The sequence below is a fragment of the Felis catus genome, chromosome C1 (genome assembly GCF_018350175.1).
Source record: "Felis catus isolate Fca126 chromosome C1, F.catus_Fca126_mat1.0, whole genome shotgun sequence".
Classification (NCBI taxonomy): domain Eukaryota; kingdom Metazoa; phylum Chordata; class Mammalia; order Carnivora; family Felidae; genus Felis; species Felis catus.
The window spans coordinates 140425464-140450734 of NC_058375.1; the positions used below are offsets into that span (position 1 = coordinate 140425464).

General features: G+C 37.2%; 1 long non-coding RNA gene across 1 annotated transcript in view; it reads left to right on the plus strand.

Moving 5' to 3' along the window:
* The window catches only part of LOC123379146, a 326735-nt gene that overhangs the window by 60636 nt on the left and 240828 nt on the right, over positions 1 to 25271 (plus strand). Inside the window, exon 3 of the long non-coding RNA XR_006583198.1 lies at positions 5572 to 5671. This is a non-coding gene — a long non-coding RNA (uncharacterized LOC123379146). The remainder of the gene's footprint in view (positions 1 to 5571; positions 5672 to 25271) is intronic.

Consider the following 25271-nt stretch of genomic DNA (forward strand, 5'->3'; position numbering starts at 1 on the left):
CCTTCTAAGGATACAAGTAAGATCATGTTATTAATATGGTCATTTGTCAAATACTAAGCACCTCACTGCTGGAAGTGCTGTCTAATTCACAGTTGATGTTATGATGTTACTTTTCTAAAGTCCCCAAATTTCTGGCTAAGGGATGGTGGACCCATAGGGTGGACCTGTGGAATATGACAAGTGACATAAGAGATAAAAGCTGCTACACTGAAGTGCAGAGGAGGAAGAAATCTGGTTCACTAGGCAATAGCTCACCACAAGCTCTCCATGAAAGAAATGCCATGTGCAAAGAGGATGAGTGGTGATTTTGACAAGCAGAAATTGTAAGGGGTTGTTGCACAAGGCTTATAGGTGGCTTGAAGAGTGTAAGTAAAGTAATTGGAAAAGAATGGAACGCATTTCTCCAGAGGCTTAAATATCAGAAACACCTAATGCACAGTGTCCTAAAAGGATTTTAATTGATCTTTTTTTTATTTAAAAAAACATGTTTTTTAACGTTTATTTATTTTTGAGACAGAGACAGAGCATGACGGGGGAGGGTCAGAGAGAGGGAGACACAGAATCTGAAACAGGCTTCAGGCTCTGAGCTGTCAGCACAGAGCCCGACACGGGGCTCGAACTCACGGACAGCGAAATCATGATCTGAGCTGAAGTCGGCCGCTTAACCAACTGAGCCACCCGGGTGCCCCTTAATTGATCTTTTTACTAACAACACACATTTCTGTGATTCATGTGATGGTGAGTTTTCTAGGTGGGAAGAGTTGTTTGATGGCACCATGTTAACCTGGTGAATTCTTATAATTCTAATGCAGTGGCTTTTATCTGAATGTACCATCACAGTAGTGTCACAGTCATATTTCATGGTATATCCTGGTTGTGGTTGTTCTTGGTCATTGGTCTGATGTATAATAACCCCTTTGAAAGACTGAATTATGATTAAGCTTACACATATTTATATACCATTTATAAAAGAAAAAATGATAGACTACAGACAGAATATTTGGGGTCTGAATCAAGTTTGTTATTTTTAAGTCACACTATTTTGGAGTTAAGAGTTCTATATTCTCGAAGTATCATTATTTCCAAACAGATTTGAGATAAAAAATATCCTATTATAATACAGTACAGGTTGAGTTAAAAAAGAAAACACAAGAAAAATCAGAAAGTTATCCTTTTTGATGGTATTAGAGACTTTTGTCGAGAATTATAGTAAGTGTGTGGGTATTAGGATCAGATTAAATTTGCAATGAAAAACAATACAGAAAAATGTATTTCAGAGGGGGACGTTTATGTCAGAATATATAGGAAGTAGCATATATAGTCTTTCAGCTATCTTTCCTCTGGACCTGACTGTTTTCAAGACTAGTTTGTAGAGTGAAATGAGTTTGATGGAGGCTTTGAACAAGTCAACATTTTTCAGAAAACAATTTGAGTTTAAGTGACCTGCTTTTCCCTTTTGTGGAGGGAAGAAAAGAGGGAGACATGGAGGAACTGAAGACTTGGTTTGTCACTATCTAATATGGAGCATTCATTTTGGACAGTTTCATGCTAGTCCCCACCTGCTGCTTTCCAGCCCTCTGGCTTTGAGCAAGTTATTTAAATTTTCTGTAAATCTATATTCTCACCTGAAAAATGCAGATAAAAATGTCTGTGTGATAGGGTTGTTGTGACAATCAAATGTGGTAATGTACACAAAGCGTGTGCTCTGTGTCTAGTACATGTTACCTGTTCGCTGTAGGCATTTATTGCATACCTTTGACTTATGTCTCTTACTTAATCTCATAACAATCCTGTGAATAATATTATGACTTTCAATTGATAGATAAAAATCTTGAAACTTAAGGGAGTAAAGTGCTTCTTACAAGTTTAAACAAACCCAAGAATAATAGCCAGGAGTTCAACTTAGACTTGACAGTTTCAAGGCTGCAAAGCCCCATTGCATTAAATTAAATCATGCCCTCTTTCTCTCTTCTCTCCATCCCCCTTTCCTCTTCTCTGCAGTTACATCTTCTTCACGGTAGAGACTTTGTTTTAAAAACTTCATAACAATGACGTACAAATCAGATGGAATGAAACAGTATTTTCGTTTCGCTAAATTAAAGTAAATGTGATGACATCATTATATCTCCAAATGCCATCAATTCCCTTCAAAAACATATCCCATTTTAATTAAAAAAATGTATACTCAATTAATATATATTAATTATGAAAGCATTAAGAAATATAAATAAATATAGATTTCCTGAATGCTCAATGTTCAAAGACAATCACAGGTAACATTTTGGTGCATAACTTCAATTCATCCCTATCCATGTACTGTTTTTTCCTTCTGATAGCAGTATTATATTAAAGTTTGGTTTATAATGTGCTATTTTTAATTAATTATCACTCAAAAATGTCTTTCCAAATTGGTAAATGTATGTCTACATAATCATTTCTATCAGCGGCATAGGTACCTAATTAAAATAATCCTTATTATTGGATATTTACATTGTTTCTGAATTTTTACTTTCATGAACTATTGACTCTTGCATATATACCTTTGTGCCTTTGGCCAATTATATCCTTAGGATAATTCCCTAAGAGTAAAACATAGGAGTTAGTGTTTATACATTCTCTGGTTCTTAATGTATATTGTCAAATTCCCTCCCTTAAAGAAAGGAGCAGCTTACATTCCCTCTAGCAGTGTATGAAAATGCCTGTTTTCACATTCCTACACTAAAGGTTATCATGCCTTTTAATCTTTGAGAACTCCATTATACCCCTAAAAAAGTGACTTTATTGCTTTTCTTTGCATTCCTGTGTCTATCCATTCTATAAAATAATAAGATTTCTAAGAATACTATCTAAACAGAATGTAAACTTCCTTAGGTCAATGACAAAAGTCTCCACATACTTAAATATTTATATTCTCCATTCTTCTAAAACAGAATAAATCCCCAAAGAGGCATTTGAGACACTGGTTGGCAGAAACCCATGGATTAACATTATATAACCTTATTAAGATCATCCTTGAATTTTATTTTTAAGCCTCAAGCTCATTGTTTTCAGAACACATCTGCTAAGATAACCTAGTCCTAACTGGGAATGACAAACAGTCCTCTAGGTAGATTCTCAAAACAGAGGAAAGGAAAACGTTATGGCAGCTAAGCCTTGCTGTCACCTAACTTTTGTGTCTAGCTTGAACTTCATTCTCATTCAGTATTTCTCCCTCTGTGATCAGTGCCAGAGTAGTCAGGTTGTAATGCCAACGTCTCCTTGGGCCTCAGTGAGAAAACTATGCAAAAATATGTCTGATAGGTTTGTTGCGGGGAATATTGAACAGAATTGGTAGCCTTATCTTTTTTGAGTGCATGTCCCTATTTAAAAAGCAAAAACAAAAACAAACTCCCTAAACAATATACAGCATTGCTTTGTTTTGAGTAAAATTCTTAGACCATATTTTCCTATAAAGAAAAGCACTGGTTTCATATTGTATTGTCTTCTCATATACTTTAGACCAGTTTGGAAAATTGATTATTTATGCTATGGAGTCTGGGTTACACCATTTACACACACACACACACACACACACACACACACACACATCCCACTAGTTGCTGAAAAATAATGGCATCCAGGCATCACTAAGAAGATAATATCTTCAGGATCTGCTAATTCCTTAAACAATTATCCTCAGTTTGGAAACTGAGCAAGTCTAAACTATGTTTGGCTCCATCTGATTTTCCACATAATTTTACCCTTCCTCTATATTATTTAAACTATCATATAATTTCAAATTTCGTATCAAAAATGAATTTATATTTGAATCAACAGTACCTTATTAAGTGGTGGCACATACTGTTTAAAAAGACCCCCTTAAAATAAGAAGTTTCATTTAGTTAAATGTAAGAAAAACAAAGATAGTCAAATCTGTGATTAGAGCCTGCGATGTCACATTATCTAAGAGTGTTCCTTGACTAAACCAGACATACTTTAATGATCGGTCAAATCAGTTTCCAGAGAAAGGTATTGCTCTGTTATTAAAGGGGATGATTAAATTGCCTTTGGGAACATCACAGAATCCATAGTAAAGTTCACTTCGTGCACTGATCACAGGAAACTTGATCTTGGCATTCTGTGGTGCTTTGCATACTTTAAAGGTTGACCGTGAAGTGAAATTCATTCAACAACTTCTGGTAGCATGTCCTGGGAGTGAGATAGCTTAAGTCTTTGTAAATCACCTAAAAAGAAGCAGAATGTGAGTGCAATGATGGGTGTTGGTGGTTTGTTTTTGTTTTCAATACACAAAAAAAAAATGGCACCTCTTCCAAATGCCTCCTGTGTGAATGTTCAAAATGAACTTGAGGAACTCTACAATATATTCACTGTAAAGAGTCAAGAATTATTATTTTTTATTTTTTATTTTTTTAAATTTTTTTTTCAATGTTTATTTATTTTTGGGACAGAGAGAGACAGAGCATGAACGGGGGAGGGTCAGAGAGAGAGGGAGACACAGAATCGGAAACAGGCTCCAGGCTCTGAGCCATCAGCCCAGAGCTTGACGCGGGGCTCGAACTCACGGACTGCGAGATCGTGACCTGGCTGAAGTCGGACGCTTAACCGACTGCGCCACCCAGGCGCCCCGAATTATTATTTTTTAAATGCAAAGCACTAGATTTAATTTAGACATATTCAGTAGAACAAATAAAAACAAAAGATCTTTTTAAAAAGGAGCAAATCATGGCTACTGTTGGGGAAAACTCTGAATATCCCCGGTAGGCTCTCATTTAATGTGAACTGTTGTTTGATATTTTTTTATGACAACATACACTTGCAAAAAACAACCCTATGTATATTTTATTGTGTGACTCTCAGTAGGCTGAAAATATTTTTTTTATTTTTATTTTTATTTTTTTCAATATATGAAATTTATCGTCAAATTGGTTTCCATACAACACCCAGTGCTCATCCCAAAAGGTGCCCTTCTCAATACCCATCACCCACCCTCCCCACCCTCCCAACCCCCATCAACCCTCAGTTTGTTCTCAGTTTTTAAGAGTAAAAGAGTCAAGAATTATAAAACACTTAGGATTCATGAAGGAAAAAATATCATAAATCTATAGTGATGCCCCAGATTCACTGAAGAATCTAAGAATGGAAGCAATAAGAGCTAACATTTATATGATACTTATTATGTGCCAGATACTGTTTTTTTAAAAAAAAAATTTTTTTTTCAACGTTTATTTATTTTTGGGACAGAGAGAGACAGAGCATGAACGGGGGAGGGGCAGAGAGAGAGGGAGACACAGAATCGGAAACAGGCTCCAGGCTCTGAGCCATCAGCCCAGAGCCCGACGCGGGGCTCGAACTCACAGACCGCGAGATCGTGACCTGGCTGAAGTCGGACGCTTAACCGACTGCGCCACCCAGGCGCCCCTGTTTTTAAGCGCTTTATGTGAATTAATTTTTTCAACCTTCCAAAGAGTCCCATGAGGTGGTTATTTTTTTTTTTTTTAAGATAGTGATAAGGCAGAGGTCACACAACTAGTAAGTGGCAGAGCTGTAATGTGAATTTTCTTCTGATTCAAGATGGTACATCTAGATGGACTGGTAAAAATGGAGCACTGCCAAGCAAACCCAAGAAAATGTCCAGCCTCAACATGAAGTTTTACTGGCTTCTGAGGAAGTGGTAAGTTTGCAAGTATCATCACAGAATTAAATGCATTCTTAAGAACTAATGTCTCAGCGAGGCATTCGGGGGAGAAACTGGACTGATTTCTAAGGTAAGTCTACCACTAAGTATCTATAGATATTGGGTCTGAACCTGTCGTTTTCTGGGGCTCGGTTTCCTCGTTTGTGAAGCATAAGGGCCGGACAACGTTTTCAAAAAGAGATTCTGTAATTCTTTTCTGAGATAAACGGTTTAAACACATTGTGGTTTGGTGGGGAAATCTTTCTATCTATAAAGACCCTGTGGAGGACTTAGCTGTAGTTTTTTCTGCCATTAAATGGATTCAGTGAAGGGACTTGACCAGTATTCAGAGATGTGTCAGCATTTTTGCCTTCTCTAAATTTTTCACCTGTGATACAGATTAAGGCAGAAAGGAAAGTGGCAATTGGCTATTCAGGATAGGGTAGAGCAAACCCTTCTTGTTTGTCTTGGGGATAAGCTTCAACAATGGAGAAGAGGTTATTGACACTGGCAACGATGACATATTCGTATCTGAAATTCAGATCAAATGATTCAACCCTTCAGAGCATTCCCAAACAATGGTCTTTCCAACAGCGTGAATCTGCAAACAGAGCCCAGCAGTTAATTTCAGTCATCCGGCTTTGCTGGTATTGCTGCTTCAATCTTAGATTTACAGAGCCGTTTTTGATGAAGACAATAAAAGCCTCCTTTTGCTCCTGTGTTGCGTTATGCTGACACTTTATCAAAGCACATAGACAGAGGGTTGTTCTTAACCATATATAAAACGGAGCAACCTCACAAATCGTGCTTTAATATTGCACTGTGGAAACACCAAGGTTAAAAGGTAAATCTGTGGTGTAACCATATTGATTAATTGATGTAAGAAAGGTCAGGCTAATCTTTATCTTGCTTGAAAAACTTTAGCTCTATATGGCAGGTTTGTTGAAATGGTTCCTGTGTAAAAAGATAGGGGGGAAAATAGTGGAGTCTTCCTGCAGAGAAAGTGGGGGAAATCTCACCAAAAGATCACTTAGTGAAAGGTTAGTGAAAGGAGTCCTGATGCAAAGGAAATGGGGAGATCTCTTCGAGCAATCACTCAGAAGGTTAAAGCACTAAAACTGGGACTGGCGGGTGACTTATGTAGATTCCCCTATGTTTTTAATAGGCTTTGTTGGAAATACCTTCACCACTGAAACAATCATAGGAGAAGCAAAGACAGTGACTTTAGATAAGAGTCTTAGCCCTGCCCCAAAAAGACCAGACAAAAGAGCTTCATATGCTTTTTTTCAATAAGACTGGAATCTCCTGAAGTAGAAGACCTGACTTCTCTGCCCCTCTGGTCCTGCCTTGGTTGAAAACAGACACATAATTTGTCCCATAAGATGGCTTCTGTATATCCAGAGCATGGGAAGAGGGAATTATCCCTTCCATGCAAAGATGCACAGACATGTAAAGAGCAGCTTGTTCAAACCTATTTTTGGAACAAGAGAGATAATGGGGTTTGAGAATTAAAATTTAGGATCCTGAGAAAACAGAAATATACAAATACAAATGAGGGAGGTCTAGGGGCTAAATCTGTAAGTGGGGTTGGAGAAAAAGAAATCTAGGGACCAGGAGGACAGGCTGCTGACCCTGAATTAAGCACTGTTAGATGAGAAGCAGGGCCTGAGCCAGGGAGGTGAGGAAGGGATGGAAGTGGGAGTGACTGTTGGAAAATTTTTCTCATTATGCTCATACCTGAAATGAACCTGCATAGGGTAGGCTATGATGTAGTCACAGGCACACACAGAAACTTGAGAGGCTTACTATAATAAAAATTTATTTTTGGCTTGTGCAAAGTCCATGTAGCTGGGTGATAACTCTTGCATCTTACAGCTACAGCATTTGGACCATGTGATCTCATCCCATCAGTGAGATGCCTAGAAGATCCATTAGATGTTTTGAAAAAGAGATTTGGAAGTAGGCTACCATTATCTTATATCCAATTGTCCTGGGTGCAGTCACAAAGCCTTGAACTAGCCACAAAGGAGACTGGGAAATAGACCATAAAAGTTACTTGTCTAGGTAAACCTAGGTGTTTAGATTTTCATAAAGAAAAATTTCCAAAGACTGCATTGTTAAATATAGGATGTTTAGAGAACTTCATTGCTATTCTTTCTGACACTGAGGGCAGATGATTGGACTTATTTTTCTGTAAGTTCTGTTCTTTATATAATTATATACTTCTACAACTGTATAAGCTTTTTCTTTGCAGGGAAAAAATGAAAAGTAAGCTATATGTTGGAATTATTTTCTTACCAAACTACTTTAATTATCCTTTTATTTATTGGCCATGGCTACTTCCTACAGTAGGTAGTGAAACTTTTATGTTAAGGAAGCACACACATACAAAAAAGGATGGAATAAGAAATTAAATTTATTTTATTTACAAATTTACCCATTGTGTAGCCTAGGTCAATATTATTAATAATAAACACTTGAAGGCATAAATCATAATTTGGTATTAATCCATATGTAAAATATAAGATCTAACCTTAACATAGTCTTTGAAGGGAATTCTGATAGGTTGTGTGTTACACATTATGCTTTTTTGTGTTATTGGCTTCCATATATGTTAATAGATGGTAATTATATGCTTTTCATTTGGACAGCGCTTATCCAAAAACGATTTAATATTCGCACATCTGATGGGTCACGCGTGGCTATTGATCATTTGGATCAGAGTTCAATTTGAACTGCTGCTGGTTAGATTAGAAATTGTAATCATGGAAAAAGATAAATTATAAGGTCTCTGCAGATCAGTTTTATTTTTAGATTAGATGGGCTTTTAGACATGAAACAGCAAGTTGAGGAGGTTAGGGAAGATCTATAGTGTTGTCATTAATGTGAGTTTTCTAAGAAATACATTCAGAGATCTTCTGTACCCTTTCCACCATTTTGTCAGGAATGTGAAACTTATAGGGAATGACATATCATGATAATAAAGATGGTGACAAACATCCATAAATTATTTGTGAATTATAACTTTAAGGACTAAAGGCAAAAGAAGGATATTTATTTTGTAAGTATACATTTTGATGTAGTAAATCAAATATGCTATTAAAGTTACGCAGTTTTTAATATATAGAGATTTGGTCTGTATTAGAGGACATCTAAGTGAAGATTAATCTAGTTGAAACAGATCTCTGGTGACTTCAGTATTAAAAGGATTTTTATCTTTGCTTTAAAAAAACTCTTTTTCTTTGGGTCTAATTATAAAAGAAATGCATTCTCATTTAGAACATTTGGAAAATTAAGAAAAGCTATTCAAGCAAACAAAAAACATTCACCATCCAACAACCCAGACATATTACTGTTAACATCTTGAAGTATCTTATTTATTACTTGCCTTTGATTTTTTTTATGAAATATTTCAAATATATAAAAATACAGAAAATGATATAACCAAACAACACAAATCCACCACTGAGACTTAAATATCTTAACTTTTTGCTATATTGACTTCAGATCTCTTATTAAAAAATAAATAGGGAGGGAGGTAGGTGGGAAGAGGGATGGGTTAAATGGGTGATGGGTATTAAGGAGGGCACTTATGATGAGCACTGGGTATTGTATGTAAGTGATGAATCACTAAATCCTACACCTGCTAGTAACATTACACTGTATGTTAACTAACTGGAATTTAAATAAAAACTTGGAAGAAAAATAAGCCAAAACCAAAAATAAAATATTACAGACCTATATAGATACATACTCTATTTCTCCTTCCTCCCTTTTCTAGAATTAATTATTATTGTGAAATTTCCATTTTGCAATTTTCATGTATATCATCCATAAACAACATGTATAGTTGTTTATGTTTACATATTTACATAAAAAACATTTAGAATTGTTCTATATTTACAAAGTATATAAATGTTATTGTTATCATCATTGTCATCATCATCATTTCATAACAGTGAACACTTATTAAACATTTACTGTCAGGCAGTATTCTAAAGCATATTGTACATATTAACCTTAGAAGGCAGGTGCTACTATTAATTTTACAAATAAGGAAATTAAGTCACAAAGAGGTTAATTAACATGCCCAAGGTCATACCCCTGCTCTTTTTTAACTTGCTTTTCTCATGCAACAAAATGTTTTGAGATGTATTCATGTAGATATGTAGTTCATTCATTTTAATTGCTGTGTAGTATTCCATTCTATGCATGTCGTAGTTGACCTGTTCCCCTACTGATAGACAGAACTTTGAATATTCTTCAAGTATCCCTTGTTCATATTTGTGGAACATTTTCTAGGGGAGTTACTTAGAAGTTGAAGTCCTAGGTTATACATTATGCACATTTTAAATTCTGTATGATTATGGAGAATTTCATATATTGATCTTACAGCTATCTCATTGCTTTGCTAAACTTTGTTATCAATTTAATTATGTGTATTCTCTGCTATGCTGACAATTATATATTCTGTGAATAGTAACAGTATTTTTTCTTCCATTGCAATTTTATATATTTTATTTTTTTTCTTCTCTTATTGTATTGGCAAAGGTACCCAGTTCAATTTGAAGGAGGGATGGTGACAGAAACCCTGGCTATTTCCTAATTATAAAGGCAGCACGCTATTAAGTGTGTGTTTGTTGCTGGCTTGCAATAAGTATACCTTATCAGATTGAAGAAGCTTCCTCTATTTCTTGCTTGCTATAGATTTGTTAGGTCTCATTGAGTATTTTTCTGAACCTTTCAAGAGTTTGGTTTTTCTCTTTTAATCTGTTAACGTGGAAAGTTACATTAGTACAATTTCTAAAGTTTATTAATCCATGTATTCCTGGAACAGTATTTAGTCATGATATTTTAATTTTTATGACATTGCTGGTATTGTTTTCTAATATTACATTCAGAGGTTTTACATTTATATTAAAAAATATTTGTATATAATTTTACTTTCTTGAATTATCTTATATACATTGCTGGTATCAAGATTTTTAGCTATATGGAATGAGCTGGGAACTTTGCCTTTTTCCCCTTATTTTTTGGAATAGTTTGCATAATATTAAAATTACATATTACTTGAAGTTGTGGTAGAACTTGTCTATAAAACTATTAGAGCAAGCTTTTAGGGGAGATAGTAGTGGAGATTTTTAATTACTGATTATACCTGTTAAATGGTTATAAGGCTGTTAAGTTTCTCTATTTATTACTGAGCTAGCAGTAGTAAGTTATAGTTTTCTAGTCAATTTTCTAGTTTGTCTGAATTTTCAATTTTTTTAAGAGAAAATTTTTCATACCTTCACTTTGCAATTTGAAACATCTTTATCTGTTATTATCCTCCTTCTTTTATTCCTAACATTGATGTATCTTTTCTCTTTTATTTATTTATATATTTATTTTAGAGGGAAAGAGAGATCACATGAGCAGGGGAGAGGGGCAGAGGGAGAGGAGAGAGAATCTTTTTTTAAAAAAATTATCTTTAAAAATTTAAATCCAAGTTAGTTAACATGTCGTGTAATAATAATTTCAGGAATAGAATTTAGTGATTCATCACTCACATATAACACCCAGTGCTCATCCCAACAAGTGTCCTCCTTTATAAATGCCTGTCACCCCATTAGCCCTTCCCCCAACCCAGCACCCTACCAGCAACCCTCAGTTTTTCCTCTGTATTTTGGAGTCTCTTATGGTTTGTCTCCTGCTCTGGTTTTATATTATTTTTTTCTTCCCTTTTGTTTATCTGTTTTGTATCTTGTATTCCATATATGAGTGAAATCATATGATATTTGTCTTTCTCTGACTGACTTGTTTCGCTTAGCATAGTACACTCTAGTTCCATCCACATTTTTTCAAATGGCAAGATTTCATTCTTTTTGATCACCTGGTAATATTCCGTTGTGTATATATATACATCACATCTTCTTTATCCATTCATCAGTTGGTGGACATTTGGACTCCTTCCATACTTGAACTATTGTTGATAGTGCTGCTGTAAACATTGGAGTGCCTGTGCCCCTATGAATCAGCACTCCTTTATCCTTTGGATAAATACCTAGTAGTGCAATTGCTGGATCATAGGATGGTTCTATTTTTAATATTTTGAGGAACCTCCATACTGTTTTCCAGAGTGGCTGCACCAGTTTGCATTCCCATCAGTGGTGCAAAAAGGTTCCTCTTTCTCTGCACCAACGTCTGTTGTTGTCTGAGTTGTTAGTTTTAGCCAATCTGACAGGTATGAGGTGGTATCTCATTGCGGTTTTGATTTGTATTTCCCCGATGATGAGTGAAATTGAACATCTTTTCATGTGTCTGTTAGCCGTCTGGATGTCTTCTTGGGAAAGTGTCTATTCATGTCTTCTGCCCATTTCTTCACTGGATTATTTGTTTTTTGGATGTTGAGTTTGATAAGTTCTTTATAGATTTTGGATACTAACCCTTTATCTGATACTTCATTTGCAAATATCTTCTTTCATTCCATCAGTTGCCTTTTAGTTTTGTTGATTGTTTCCTTTCCTGTGCAGAAGATTTTTATCTTCATGAGGTCCCAGTAGTTCATTTTAATGAACTTTTAATTCCCTTGCTTCCAGAGACATGTCAGGTAAGAAGTTGCTGCAACAGGGGTCAAAGAGGTTGCTGCCTGTTTTCTCCTCTGGGATTTTGATGGCTTCCTGTCTTATGTTTAGGTCTTTTATCCATTTTGAGTTTATTTTTGTGTATTGTGCAAGAAAGTGGTGCAGGCTCATTCTTCTGCATGTCGCTGTCCAGTTTTCCCAACACCATTTGTTGCAGAAGCTGTCTTTTTTCCATTGGATATTTTTTCCTGTTTTGTCAAAGATTAGCTGGCCATATGTTCGTGGGTCAATTTCTGGTAACTGGGTTCTCTGTTCTGTTCCATTGATCTATGTGTCTGTTTTTGTGCCAGTACCATACTGTCTTGATGATTACAGCTTTGTAGTACAGCTTAAAGTCTGGAGTTGTGATGCCTCTAGCTTTGGATTTGTTTTTCAACATTTTTTGGCTATTCAGGGTCTTTTATGGTTCCATACAAATTTTAGAATTGTTTGTTTTAGTTTTGTGAAGAATGCTGATGTCATTTTGATAGGGACTGCATTGAATATATAGATTGCTTTGGGTAGTATTGACATTTTAACAATATTTGTTCTTCTAATCCATGAACATGGAATGTTTTTACATTTTTTTGGTGACTTCCTCAATTTCTTTCATAAGCTTTTCAGTGTATAGATTTTTCACCTCTTTGGTTAGGTTTATTCCTAATAATAATTTATTTATTTTTGGTGCAATTGTAAATGGGATTGATTCCTTGATTTCTCTTTCTGCTGCTTCATTATTGGGGTATAGAAATGCAACTGACTTCTGTACATTGATTTTATATCCTGTGACTTTGCTTAATTCATGTATCAGTTCTAGCAGGTTTTTGGTGGAGTCTTTTGGGTTTTCCACATAGAGCAGAAAATCAGCAAGGAAACAGTGGCTCTGAATGACACACTGGACCAGATGGACTTAACAGATATATTCAGAGCATTTCATCCTAAAGCAGCAGAATACACATTCTTCTCAAGTGCACATGGAACATTCTCCAGAATAGATCACATACTGGGTCACAAATCAGCCCTCAACAAATACAAAAAAGATGGAGATCACACCTTGCATATTTTCAGAACACAACGCTATGAAACTTGAAATCAACCACAAGAAAAAATTTGGGAAGACCATGAATACTTGGAGATTAAAGATAATCCTCTAAAAGAATGAATAGGTTAACCAATAAAGTAAAGAGGAAATTTAAAAGTACATGGAAGCCATTGAAAATGAAAACATGACAGCCCAAAACCTCTGGTATGCAGCAAAGGCAGTCATAAGAGGGAAGTATATAGCAATCCCAGCCTTCCTCAAGAAGGAAGAAAGGTCTCAAATACACAACCTAACCTTACACCAAAAGAGCTGGAAAAAGAATAGCGAATAAAGCCCAAAATCAGCAGGAGAAGGGAAATAATAAAGATTAGAGCAAAAATCAATGATATTGACATCAAAAACAAAACAAAACAACCGGTAGAACAGATCAATGAAACCAGGAACTGGTTCTTTGAAAGAATTAACAAAATTGATAAACCCCTATCCATATTGATCAAAAGGAAAAAAGAAAGGACCCAAATAAATAAAATCACGAATGAAAGAGGAGAGAAACACAAACAATATTAAAGGAATATTATGAGCACTATATGCTAACAAATTGGGCAATCTGGAAGAAATGGGAAAATTCCTAGAAACATATAAACTACCAAAACTGAAACAGGAAGAAATAGAAAATTTGAGCAGACCAGTAAAGAAATTGAATCAGTAATCAAAAATCTCCCAACAAACTAGCATCCAGGGCTGGATGGCTTTCCAGGGGAATTCTAGCAAACATTTAAAGAGTTGCCACCTATTCTTTTGAAACTGTTCCAAAAAATAGAAATGGAAGGAAAATTTCCAAACTCATTTTACAAGCCAGCATTATCTTAATTCCAAAACCAGACAGAGACCCCACTAAAAAGGAGAACTACAGACCAATTTCCCTGATGAACATGGAAGCAAAAATTCTCAACAGATACTAGCAAACTGTAGCCAACAATACATTAAAAGAATTATTCACCACGATCAAGTGGGATTTATTCCTGGGATGCAGGGCTGGTTCAATATCCACAAATCAATCAATGTTATACATCACATTAATAAAAGAAAGGATACCACATGATCCTTTCAATAGATGCTGAAAAAGCATTTGACGAAATACAGCATCCTTTCTTGATAAAAACCGTCAAGAGAGTAGGGATAGAAGGATCATACCTCAAGATCATAAAGGCCATGTACGAAAGACCTGCTGCTAACATCATCCTCAATGGGGTAAACTGAAAGCTTTCCCCATAAGGTCAGGAACACAACAAGGATGTTTACTCTGACTACTGTTATTGCACATAGTGTTGGAAGTCCTAGCCTCAGCAATCAGACAACACAAAGAAATAAAAGGCATCCAAATTGGCAAGGAGGAAGTCAAACTTTCACTTTTCACAGATGAGAGAGAGGATCTTAAGCGGGCTGTGGAGCCCCATCCAGGACTTGATCCCACAACCCTAGGATTATGACTTAAGCTGAAACCAAGAGTCGGACACTCAACTGACTGAGCCACCCAGGTGCCCCTCTCCTTTATTCTTAATCTTGCCAAAGGACAGACAATTTTATTCGTGGATATGACAACCCCCAAAGAACCTATTTGTATGATTAAAAACCTCCTTACGGGCACCTGGGTGGCTAAGTTGCTTAAGCATCTGACTTTGACTCAGGTCATGATCTCATGGTTTATTGGTTCAAGCCCCACATTAAGGTCTCTGCTATCAGTGCAGAGCCCACTTGGGATCCTCTGTCTCCCTCTCTTTCTACCCCTCTGCCCTCCCCCCCACCGCCAATAAACATTAAAAAACCCCCAAAAACCTCCTGAGATTTGGTGAGCTGAGGCTTGACTTTAGCCTCCAAAAGGGTTATAACTTTTGTCCATTCACGTTTTTTAGGAAGCTCACAAACCCAGGATCCCTGGAATGAAGGAGAAGCTAGATAGTATAAACATCACAAACAGTGTGGTAGATCTCCCAACCCATATTCTCTTCTGTAATCTGACCTCCCCCATCAAGGGAACACTCTTTCATGTGGAGAGGGAATTTATTTCTTGAGTCCCTTGAATCTGAGTGGGCTCTGTGACTGCTTTGACCAATAGAATATGGCAGTAATGTCCCTGTACCAGTTCCAGGTATAGCTCTTAACTGGCCTACATGCTTGTTTCTTGCCTCTTGGAAGCCAGCCACCATGTAAGAAATGTGACTATCCTGAGACTGCTATGAGAGAGAGAGAAAGGCCAACAAGCACCAAGGTGCCAGGCCTGTGAATGAGAAAGCCATTGTGGATGGCCAACCAAGTCTAGCTTTTAGATGCCTCCAACTCTATTCCTATCTGACTATAATGCATGGGAGACTCTAAGCAAGAATTACCCACTGGAGCCTATTCAAACTACAGAAATTTGAGTCATAATTATTTGTTCTTTTAAGCTTCTAAATTTAGAGTTGATATGTAGCCATAGATACCTAGAACAAATAGCTATTGTGAAAATCCTCTCCCTCAGCCTTCTTCTAATGAAAACTCCCATCTTTAACAGGATAAATATACTTAAAACAAACAGAGATGCCCAGATCATTAAGAGATTATTGGATGCCAGCTCTGGGGTGACACTATTCCCTAAAGTTCCCAGAATGTCACTGTGATACCCACCCTCAAAGTAGGGTCATATGGACATTGGGTGATAAATAGAGGGTTGACCCAAGTCCATTTAACAGTGGGCCCAGTGAGTCTGAAATTACCCCATAGATGTTTTCTGAGTTTCTTTTGTATCATATGTCAGTGTTGTATTATTTAAAGCTGATAAATCAAGTAATAGATGTAAATATATAATGCTATAAAACTATATTACTTAAAGGTATAAAAATTGTAATAATGTAACTAAGATCAAAGGGAAAAGAAGGTAGTTACCAGGAAACAGAACGATAGGAGTTTCTTCATCATTTATAGTAGTAAGTAATTATTTATTAAAGAAATAGAAGACTAGTTATATGTTGTTAGATTAAAATTAAAAGGTAATATGTACTGCTTACCTGGTTCTGTTCTAAGTGGTTTACAACTACTAATTCATTTAATCTTCACAATGATCCTTTGATGTAGGTATTATTACTTATGCTATTTTATAGATGAGGAGACTGAGTCAGGGAAAGGTTAAATATAACTAGCCCAAAGCAAGGATGTAAATAGTTATAATGGTAGCCATTGTAAGAATCCAAAAACAGACAACAAATCTAGTTGACAGTCGTAGTCTCCAGACTTACTCTTCCTTTCCTGATAATTTGGAGCTGATATCCTAGGCACACTGCACAGGTTCTTGTTCATTTCTTATGGGAGGGCATGTTTCTCTGTGCATTTTCAGACTGCCTTGTGTTGTGGGTGGGGTATTACTTTGCGCTAATGTGTGGGAGTTCTGATGTCCATTTTGGGAGAGGAAACAGAAGTCGCGGCTCCTTTAATGTGGAGGTCAGAAAAACAAAGTGATGGTGACATCGAATGATATTGAGTTTGTGGCCACACTTTCATTACTGTCCTGTCTAAAGAAGGGAATTTTTCCCTTTCCTCTCAGAGTTTTTAAAAGCTTTATAGTTACAGTGAAGTAAACTCTTTGCTCCACACCCTTGACACTAAAACAGTGAAGAATAATATGCTCAGGTACTAATCCTGGGATAATCTTGTAACTGTCTCTCTAATTGAAGTAAGAAGGATATTAAACCTGGGAAACGTCATGGATAACAAAACATTCTTGGTTTTGCAGTTCATAGGATGAGTTGGTACCAATTATAGCTCCCCCCCCTCTAATAACATTCAATATAATGGAAGCCAAAGAACCTACCAACCCAATATGCTTTTTCAACACATTCACTCAGCAAGTAGACTTAATTTCAAGTTCATTTTTACATGGATCATTTACAGTGTTAATTTGTGAGTTTGCACCGTGATTGCTTTTTTCTCTTTGGCATCACAGTTATTGGTTACAAAGTGAGTTAATTAATTTTGTCATTTAATTGTTGCTGTACTTCTCTCTCTCTCTCTTTTTTTCCCTAAAGCAGTGCTTATTATTTTGTCATCACTTGCTAGACTAGATCAGGTCCTTCTCTTTGATTTTTTTAAAGATCTCTGTGCATACAGCTGCTTTGGCAAGTCAAGAATCAAACTGACAGCTCATTGGAAAGGCACACCCTGTCACAAGTCTAAAGAGGCACAGAGTGACAGTTCCCAGGCTCAAGTTCAAGGTTTGCCTCTCAGTCTTCTTTGGCTGGCTAGGATCTTGGCTGTTGTAGGGTGCTGATACCAGACAGCAGAGGGCCTAAGTAACAAAAACAAGGCCCAGTGAGGTAATTGGGCCTGAAAGAATGTTTGCCTATCCCACAGACTTCTCTGCAACAGGCAGCCAAATTTAATATATCCTATGAGAGCCTGGGCATACACACTGTTTGCTTTCTCCTAGTTGATTTCTGAAAGTTCTGTTGTTGTTGTTGTTGTTGTTGTTGTTGTTGTTGTTGTTATTTTTGCTGTAGACTTCTCTGGAAGAATGGCATGGAAGTCATCTTTTTTTTTTCTCTTGTGTTATAACTTATTATGGCTCATCAAGGCAGGAAACATCTAGAAATTAAAACTCAGTGAGAGCTGAAGAAGTGAAAGTGCTACTGGGTATCTTTTTTTTTTTTTTAATTTACATCCAAGTTAGTTAGCATATAATGCAATAGTGATTTCAGGAGTAGAATCTATTGATTCATCCCCTACATATAACACCCAGTGCTCATCCCAACAAGTGCCCTCCTTAATGCCCCTTTCCCATTTAACCCATCCCTCCATGCACAGCCCCTCCAACAACCCTCAATTTGTTCTCTATATTTAAGAGTCTCTTATGTTTCCCCCCATCCCTGTTTTTGTATTATTTTTGCTTCCCTTCCCTTCTGTTCATTTGTTTTGTATCTTAAATTCCACATGAGTGAAGTCATATGGTATTTGTCTTTCTCTAATTTCATTCAGCATAATACACTTTAGTTCCATCCATACTGTTGCAAATAGCAAGATTTCATTCTTTTTGATTACTAATACTCCATTGTACATTATACACCACATCTTCTTTATCCATTCATCTGCTGGTGGACATTTGGGCTCTTTCCATACCTTGGCTATTGTCGATAGTGCTGCTATAGACATTGGGGTGCATGTGCCCCTTTGAAACAGCATTTGTATCCTTTGTCCTTTGTATAAATACCTAGTAGTGCAATTGCTGGGTCGTAGGGTTGTTATATTTTAATTTTTTGAGGACCTTCCATACTGCTTTCCAGAGTGGCTGGAAACTAGATAGTAGCATTTTGCATTCCCACCAGCAATGCAAAAGAGATCCTCTTTCTCGGCATTCTCACCAATATCTGTTGTTGCCTGAGTTGTTAATGTTAGCCATTCTGACAGGTGTGAGGTGGTATCTCATTGTGGTTTTGATTTGTATTTCCCAGATGATGAGTGACATTGAGTATTTCTTCATGTGTCTGTTGGCCATCTGGATGTCTTCTTTGGAGAAGTGTCCATTCATGTCTTTTGCCCGTTTCTTCACTGGATTATTTGTTTTTTGGGTGTTGAGTTTGATAAATTCTTTATAGATTTTGGATACTAGCCCTTTATCTGATATGTCATTTGTAAATATCTTCTCCATTTCTGTTGGTTGCCTTTTATTTTTGCTTTGGTAACCTTTGCTGTGTTGGTTTCCTTTGCTGTGCAGAAGCTTTTTATCTTGATGAGGTCCTAGTAGTTCACTTTTGCTTTTGTTTTCCTTGCCTCTGGATACGTGTTGAGTAAGAAGTTGCTGTGGGAGAGGTCAAAGAGATTTTTTTCCTCCTTTCTCCTTGAGGATTTTGATGGCTTCCTGTCTAAAATTTAGGTCTTTCATCCATTTTGAGTTTATTGTTGTGTATGGTGTAAGAAACTGGTCCAGACGGTTCATTCTTCTACATGTCACTGTCCAGTTTTCCCAACTCCATTTGCTGAAGAGACTGTTTTTATTCCGTTGGATATTCTTTCCTGCTTTGTCAAAGATTAGTTGGCCATATGTTTGTGAGTCCATTTCTGGGTTCTCTATTCTGTTTCATTGATCTATGTGTCTGTTTTTGTGGTAGTGCCACACTGTCTTGATGATTACAGCTGTGTAGTACCTCTTGAAGTCAGGAATTGTGATGCCTCCAAATTTGATTTTCTTTTGCATTTGCTTTGACTATTCGGGTTCTTTTCTGGTTCCATAAAAATTTTAGGATTGTTTGTTCTAGCTCTGTGAAGAATGCTGATGCTATTTTGATAGGGATTGCATTGAATATGTCGATTGCTTTCGGTAGTATCAACATTTTAACAATATTTGTTCTTCCAATCCATGAGCATGGCATATTTTTCCATTTTTTTTGTGTGTCTTCTTCAGTTTCTTTCATAAGCTCTCTATCGTTTTCAGAGTACACATTTTTCACCTATTTGGTTAGGTTTATTCCTGGGTATTGTATGGTTTTTGGTGCAGTTGTAAATGGGATCGATTCCTTGATTTCTCTTTCTGCTGCTTCATTATTGATGTACTACTGGGTATCTTTGAGGGATTATTCACAGTCCCTGTTTTCAGCTGCTGTTATTGGTACACCTGCAGCTAAATGAGAAAGGCAGACATCAAACTTTGGTTTAGATTCTTCAAATTGGAGTTAGTGGGGGCATAATCTACTCAAAGATGAGAATATCAGATCTCAAAAATAAAGGATAAAAATGATTTTTCAGAGGTAGTAGTCTGGGTACAGAAAAATGTTATGGGGCACGTGGGTGGCTCAATTGGTGGAGGGTCTGACTCTTGATTTTGGCTCAGGTCATGATCCCAGGGTCATGGGATCAAGCCTCATGTCAGGCTCTGCACTGAGCATGAAGCCTGTTTAAGATTCTCTCTCTCTCTCTCTCTCTCTCTCTCTCTCTCTGTCCCCCTCAGCCCCTCTCCCTGCTTATACTCTCTCTCTCTCTCTCTCCGAAAAAAAAAAAAGTTACATTTACCTGTAGCAAGGGGCAGGTCACATGGAATTGATTCTCTTTATCCTCCCCTTAAACCCCATTTAGTGGAGGAGGTGGTTTAGAGTTTAATACATTTCCAGAAAGACAGGTTTATAGTCCATTTGGACTGCTATAGCAAAATACCACAGACTAGGTAGCTTATAAACAACTGAAATTTATTTTTCATAATTCCAGAGGCTGGGAAGTTGAAGGTCAAGTCTCTGGCATATTTGGTATCTGGTGAGAACTTTCTTCTTAGATGTCTGTCTTTTTCATGTAACCTCACATGGCAGAAGGATGAAGATCTCCCTGGGGTCTCTTCCAGTAGGGCACTAATTCCATTCATGAGAGCTCTGCATAGTACCTAATACCATCACTTTGGAGGATAGGATTTTAACATAGGAATTTTGGGGTGACATAAATGTTCAGTCCATTGCAACAGGTTTCCTGGGTCACCCAGGGTTTTTTTCTTTATTTTTTGTAAGTTAAGGTATATTTTTACCCATCAAAATATATGATGGATCAGAATCCAGGACTGGATCTTACATGGTAAGAAATATGAAGCCCAGGAAGATTAGAATCTGATTTTTTAAAAAAGGAGAGGAGCCTGTAATACTGGAAATCATGGTTTCCTAATTTTGTTGATGACAAAATTTATGGCAGAAAAAAGAGGATATTTGCCACATACATGGCTGCTGACCTGCAGAATGGTGACGGAAAGTTTGGGGAATCATCCTGGCAATTAGATGTCTACGCAGAAAGGTAGCTGCATAGACTTGTCCTTTCCTTAATCTGGAACTCTTGGTAGCAATTTATTCAACAGCTATTTTCTTTACTTCTTCCTTGCCACGGTAAGGTTTATTTGGTTTAGCGGTCAGATAGCCATGGTCACCAGGAGAGTCCAGGCCCCATCCAAATCCCAGGGACTGAATCTTGTTAAGTCTATTTCTGTCATGATGAGTCTTGTCAGTGATCGGGAGTGGGATATGTGATGTAATTGTGGCCAATTGGTATACTTCTGTTGAAGGGGCCTGGGAGGAAGATTTTTTGATCTTTAAAAGAAGATGTGGGAGAAAGTTCAGTTGCTTTTCTGTCTCTAGTTCAGTCTGGGTGAGGAGGTGATTCTAGATCTTCTGCATCTGTTCTATAATTACTGGAGGAGCTAGTTAAGGGACTGGGCAGCATGTTGAAGATGGTAGAGTAGATAAACAGAAAGAAGCTGATACCTTGAGGATGTCCCCGCAGAGCCAAAGTAACCAGCCCCATAACCATTCTTCTTCCCAGCTTCTTGGGACATAAGATTATAAATTTTCTGATTTTTCGAAACTGTATTTTAATTGGGGTCCTTTCTTTTTTTAAAGTTTGTTTTGAGGTGGGGGAGGGGCAGAGAGACGGAGAGAGAATCCCAAGCAGGGTCCGTGCTGTCAGTGTGGAGGTAATTGGGGTCTTTTTATCTTTTAGTCAAAAATTATACAGCACCATTGTAGATAAATTATATATTCCATTCTTAGAATCAAATCAGAAACTTACACATGCAATCACTGGTCTGTTTTCTTGCTATTTAACCCACTAGGTATTGGTTTAGAGATTTTTCATTCATGGGTTCCTTCAGATAAATGGTTGTTGAGCCTTTACTAAAAGCACTGAAGATGGCACCATGAACCAAATCAATATTGTTCCTCCTTTCATGTGATTTATGATCCAGTGGAAAACAGAGATGTTGAACATGTGTAGTTGGAGTGAAATACCTTGTGGATTCAATGATGACTTTGCTTGCAGCATTAGCACCTGCTCTTTCAGAATGTGCTTTGCCAAGGTGCTCACAGCCACAGCTGGAGGCCATGACACTCGGGTCTCACTGTGATCAGATTGCTGTGGTTGCTGGATTTTGTAGAAAGAACTGTAGGGTGGTAAGAGGAGACTGGCCAGCAGGTGCTCAGGGCTCTCCGTTTTCTCCTGGCCATTTTAATAAGTTTCAGTGTCTCCTTTCATGTTCTGCATTTGCCTTTTGGATTTGTCCGTTGATAGTAAAAAAATTAAAATTAGAGTATATTAACAAAAACATATAAATGCAGTTCTTCGCAAACAGCATATAAATTCAGGAATATTTACCTCTAACTAATCCTAATTAGCATTTGGGAGAGAATGCAAGCCAGATTTTAAGGAGGCAGTGTCTTCTATTAGTCAAGCTTTTCTTTCTGAAATTTCCCCACTCATGGTCTCTTTGCTTCCACTCTGCAAATATTTATTGAGTCTTGCTATGCCCTGATGATGTAATGAATAAACCAAGGTGCGAATATACGAGTCTCCACTTCATCCATGAAGAGATTTATTGTCAGTTAAGAATCCAGGCTTGGGAGGCAGACAGCAGGTCTTTAATATTGATTCTGTCACTTATTAATTGTGAGGCCTTGAGTAAGTTGAGAGATGTGTTTGACTTCAGACTCTGTAAATAAAATTCTCAATAATTATAGTACTCATGACATAGCCTTTATGGGGATTAAATGAGATAATGCAGGTATAACATTTAGCTAAGTGTCTGGCACATGGTATTGTTCAGTAAATGGCAACCACACTCAGAGATTAGGAATGTGCATTAGCAGCTATAACACAAGGCAGCAAGCAGTAAGCCAATAAGAGCTAGAGGAAAAGTGCTGCATGAATTTAGAGGAAGGAGTCTCTGAGAAGATGATAGAAAGCCACTTTAAGGAGGAGGTGCCATTTGACCTGGGTTATCTCACCTCTGACTTAAAATTTGGCTTCCCTTTCTGTTTTGGCTAACCCTCCATTAGAGCCAGTACTCTCAAAACTATTCAGAGGCAGAGTCCATCTTGGTGAGGGCCATGTAACTTTTCTTTATCCCCTAAAAGCACCACTTACTTCAAGCAGCCAACTCCCTGAAAGCAGGCTTGATCACTGAGTGGAGAAGAGAATCAGATAGGGCAATCTGTCTCCATTACTAGAAAAACATCACATGTTCTTCACATAGATTGCTCCACTCATAGTACCAGATCAAAAATTCTGTGATTTAGAAGAGCCTTGTGACATTGAACAGATATTTTTGTTTCCCAGACCTTAATTCACTGATATTTAAAAATATCATATGGCAGGGGCTAAATGGGATATAGGATATATGTATTAAGCACAGTGCTTTGAGCAGAAGAGACACTTAAAAGGCATCATTTAAATATTTATAATCACAAATCCTATAATTTTTATTATATTAGTTTGCTGTTGCTTCCATAAAAGTTACTATAAATGTGGCAGCCTTAAACAATACAAATTTATTATCTTACATTTTTATAGATTAGAGGTCCAACACAGGTTTCACCAGGATAAAATCAAAGTGTTGACAGGCTGCTGTGTTCCTTTCTGGAGATGTTAGAGGAAAATCTGGTTTCTGCTTATTTTTTTTATATTAAATATGATTTTTTGTCAAATTGGTTTCCATACAACACCCAGTGCTCATCCCAATGGGTGCCCTCCTCAATGCCCATCACCCACTTTCCCCTCTCCCCCAGCCCCATCAACCTTCAGTTTTTTTCTCAGTATTTAAGAGTCTCTTATGGTTTGCCTCCCTCCCTCTCTGTAACTTTTTTCTTCCCTCTTCCACTCCCCCATGGTCTTCTGTTAAGTTTCTCAGGATCCACATAAGAGTGAAAACATATGGTATCTGTCTTTCTCTGCCTGACTTACTTCACTTAGCATAATACCCTCTAGTTCCATCCACGTTGCTACAAATGGCCAGATTTCATTCTTTCTCATTGCCAAGTAGCATTCCATTGTATATATAAACCGCACCTTCTTTATCCATTCGTCAGTTGATGGACATTTAGATTCTTTCCATAATTTGGCTATTGTTGAAAGTGCTATAAGCATTGGGATACAAGTGCCCTTGTGCATCATCACTCCTGTATCCCTTGGGTAAATTCCTAGCAGTGCTATTGCTGGGTCATAGGGTAGGTCTATTTTTACTTTTTTGAGGAACCTCCATACTGTTTTCCGGAGCGGCTGCACTGGAAGAGCGGCTGTTTTCCAGAGCGGCTGCAGTTAGCATTCCCACCAATAGTGCAAGAGGGTTCCTGTTTCTTCACATCCTCGCCAGCATCTGTAGTCTCCTGATTTGTTCATTTTAGCCACTCTGACCGGTGTGAGGTGGTATCTCAGTGTGGTTTTGATTTGTATTTTCCTGATGAGGAGTGACGTTGAGCATCTTTTCATGTGCCTGTTGGCCATCTGGATGTCTTCTTTAGAAAAGTGTCTGTTCATGTCTTCTGCCCATTTCTTCACTGGATTATTTGTTTTTTGGGTGTGGAGTTTGGTGAGCTCTTTACAGATTTTGGATACTAGCCCTTTATCTGATATGTCATTTGCAAATATCTTTTCCCATTCTGTCGGTTGCCTTTTAGTTTTGTTGATTGTTTCCTTTGCTGTGCAGAAGCTTTTTATCTTCATAAGGTCCCAATAGTTCATTTTTGCTTTTAATTCCCTTGCCTTTGGAGATGTGTCGAGCAAGAAATTGTTGCGGCTGAAGTCAAAAAGGTTTTTTCCTGCTTTTTCCTCTAGGGTTTTAATGGTTTCCTGTCTCACGTTCAGGTCCTTCATCCATTTTGAGTTTATTTTTGTGAATGGTGTAATAACTATAGAAAGCTTATGAAGGAAATTGAAGAAGATACAAAGAAATGGAAAAACATCCCATGCTCATGGATTGGAAGAATATTGTTAAAATATCAATACTACCCAAAGCAATCTATACATTCAAATCAAAATGCACCAGCATTCTTCTCAAAGCTAGAACAAGCAATCCTAAAATTTGTATGGAACCATAAAGGGCCCCAAATAGCCAAAGTAATTTTGAAGAAGAATACCAAAGCAGGAGGCATCACAATCCCAGACTTTAGCCTCTACTACAAAGTTGTAATCA